At 61.2% G+C, this 3,221-nt stretch overlaps 1 protein-coding gene across 2 annotated transcripts in view; it reads left to right on the forward strand.

Moving 5' to 3' along the window:
* Positions 1–1,835: 1,835 nt before the first annotated feature.
* Positions 1,836–3,221, forward strand: part of TBX5 (T-box 5) — a 40,841-nt gene continuing 39,455 nt past the window's right edge. For both annotated transcript variants that reach the window (XM_014537718.1, XM_005863794.2), the window contains exon 1: positions 1,836–1,875. The gene's annotated coding sequence lies outside the window, so the exon portion shown is untranslated. The remainder of the gene's footprint in view (positions 1,876–3,221) is intronic.

The raw sequence follows: 3,221 nt of genomic DNA on the forward strand, positions 1-3,221 counted from the left end.
CGCGGACGGGTTGCGTGACTCGTGACGTCTCCAAGTCCTATAGGTGCAGCGGCTGGTGAGATAGCCGGTATCGCCCGGTTGCCTCTTTATTTTATTGGGGTATGCCTGGTAATAAACAGTAATATTTAATTTGTCGAAGACCACAAACCAACTTCGAGCTGGGAGGTACATGCTACTCTTGACAGAAGCTGGAAGAAGGTTTGGCCTAAAAGGAATCTCTTTTGGGGGCCTTTTTCCGAACTCTTCACCTGAGCCCCCCACCCCAGTGAGGCGTCACTCCTGGCTTTTGCACCGGATAGAAGAGGTGGGATTTTTGGAGGTGAGTGTCGCCCTGGAAAGCTCTGGGGAGGAGGGGGGAATAGGTTTCTCTTGACTCTTCGCCTGCCCCCAACCCCCTAAGCTTCCCGCCCCAACTCGGCCCTGCGAATCCCCCCTCTCAGGTGCTGGCTCTCAGGGCCACAGGAGGGTGCAAGCTCTTGCACTTTGCCTTCGGGTGTCACCTGGCACAAATAGATCCCCCCTGGGGGCTTCAGAATCCCCATTTCGCTTGGTGGCCCGCACCATCTCCGCTCCACAAACTTCCGCGACTCTGGCCAGGCGATGGCTTGGGGGGAGTCCGGATTTTCCCTCTCCAGAGGGGCCGGCGGGTTATTTATGGGAATTTATTTTATCCGCAAATCTCTGAGAATTTACAGGGATTGAAGAGGTCTTTCTGGATTTCCCTTTCCTTTTGCCAGAGATGCAGACACTCAGCCTCAGCCTGAAGCCATGTTTGTTTCCCGGGGTCTCCTCCTTAGCAAGCCCCAGGTCCTGGGAGCTGACACTGTGAAAGAGCAAGGGTGTTTTCACAAATAAATAAACAGCCTCAGCGGCGAAAGGCCGTGTGCAAACAAACCTGGAAGGTGGAGTGGGGACGGGAGCAAGTGCTCCGGCTGCCTTCTCCGAGGCCGCCCCGCAGTTAGGGCTGGACAACTCACTTTGGAATTCTGCAGCGATGTGTCAGGCCTGCCTTCCGTTTAGTCCCAGCGGCCACAGAGGATCACCCCGAGGCGGCTGCTGGTCTCCGGGACATTTCTCCTTCCTTAATCCCGCTACCCAGACCTGGGCCTGCGGGTCCACGTCGCTAATCAGAGCCCCGCAAAAGCACAGGGTGAGGGGGTACGGGAGATGAGACCGGGAACCCTGACATTTACCCCAAGCCCTCGGGGCTCCAATCTGGGTCTGCTCAGACTAAGATCCTGACTGTTTACGCCTGTATTGACCTCTTCAACTCGACCCTCAAAATAATACATGGGGGGGGGCAGGGAGAGGAGCCAAGGGGAGATGAAAACCCCAGCCAGTCCCCAATGACTGTTTGATTATTTTAATAAAACTGGGCATTGCCTGTGTACACATCCAGCCAGGGAGGTCTGGTGGCCCTGGGGGTGGGGGCCAATGGTGATTTCTTGGCATCTTTGATCTCGACCCCCATCCCAACACACCTTCACCCTGCCTTCACCCCGGAGTCACTGAGAGTCTGGGTGATGAGTGGGGAGGGGGAGAGATGTCAGGGCGGCTAGCTGCCGGCTGGGCCAGGCGGGGTCACGCCGCTCTCCCTCTTGAGGTCAGCGTTGGAAAGAGAACGCGGGTGAGGCTGCAGAGGAGGCGCCGGGCGTGTGTGCATGCGTCTTGCGTTTAGACTCCGCTCTCTGCACGGCCCGGCCCGCGGCACGGAGATGACTTCCCGGGCAGAAGCCGGCTGGTTTGCGATGATTTGTGCAGGAATTTTTGCAGCCACCGAGCCGCACTCAGAGCAGCAGAGATGGATGGACGCTGGGAAGGGGGTGGAGAGGAGGGGGTGATCTCCAGGTCTGGGTTTGAGAGTCCTGTTGTGATGTGAGTGTTCGGGAAATCTAATGGAAAATGTGGTTGGGGGAGGGAGTGGGAAGGGATAGGGAGGGAGGAAGGAGGGAGGCAGAGGGGGAGAGGGAGAGAGAGGGAGAGAGAGAGGAGCTAGTTGGATAGGCAATTCCAGTACTTTGTAAGCATCAAGGCAGCCCAACGTCACTGAGCTCAGCTGAGTCGGCTTGTATTTCTGAGAGAGAGAGAGAGAGAGAGAGAGAGAGAGAGAGAGAGAGAGAAATATCTTACCTCGGATTCCGGAACTTTAACCCTGAAAGCGGCGCTCAGAGAGGACTTGGACCATTCCCACGGCTTCCTCGGGTCTCCCCACTTTCCCTCCTGGGGCTTCCCGGGAGGTGCAGGCCACTGGGCTTATCCTATTGAGCCCCCCCACCCCCCTGCTGTTTTGCGTTGTTTGGAGCCCTTCTGGCGCCTGACAGCTTGGAAGTCTTTAGGGAGAGAGCGGCGCAGAGCGGAGGTGTGTGCTGGCCGTGGGCCGCGGCTGCCGGGGCTGCAGCGTTGGGTGCCCCTTCGCAGGCAGCACAGCCTCTAGTCCGCACGCAGCCCCCCGCGTAAACCCGGAGCCACCATGCCGGCGCCCCCGCCTCCGCGCGGCCGGCTGCCCTGCTAGGAGCACCAGGGAGGTGGTGAATGCACCGGCTTCACCGAGTGAGGTAACCTGGCCCGCGGCTGGCCCGGGAGGGAGCCCCGGCGAGTGGGCCCCGGGAGGCGCCCCAGGCAGTGCTGCCGCCTCGCCCTGGGCTCCGCGGAGTCAGTCTCGCAGATTTCCCGGGACCGGCGGCGGCGGCCGGGGGAGCGGGGTGGTTTCCAGGACGCGCGGCCTGGTTCTGTCAAACCGTATCTTGTTCGCCTCCGCCAGCCCCGAGCTCCCGGGATCCCGGCAAGGGCGCGGGGGTGGGATTGTCCCCGCGGCCGGTGGTGCTGGGAGCGCACGTGGGTGACGCCAGCCCCGCTATCTTTTGTTGGAGCAGACGGCGGGGCTCCCTTCGCTGCCTCCCGAAAACCCCAGGGCGCCGCGGCGAGGGAAGCTCTGGGGAGTGGGGCCTGGGCAGCTGGGTCTCCGGTCGCTGCGGACTGGGATGGGATTCGGCTTTTGGTTCGAGAGGCTGCTGCGAGCGGAGGGGCCATGCCTTGCGCCGCCTTCAGTCTTCCCGGGTTTCGAGGGAGGAAATTCCTACTTGGGAGCTTGGAAGGCGCTGGGAGCAGGAGGCTGGCTCCCCGCGGCTGCAACAGCGCTGCAGCTGCTGTTTTGTGCGTTCCAGTCTCCGGCGCCTGCAAACCCGGGCCCCTCTGCGCGTTGCGTGGGGCCGAGGCGGCCG

Source organism: Myotis brandtii, unplaced genomic scaffold (genome assembly GCF_000412655.1).
Source record: "Myotis brandtii unplaced genomic scaffold, ASM41265v1 scaffold181, whole genome shotgun sequence".
NCBI classification, from domain to species: domain Eukaryota; kingdom Metazoa; phylum Chordata; class Mammalia; order Chiroptera; family Vespertilionidae; genus Myotis; species Myotis brandtii.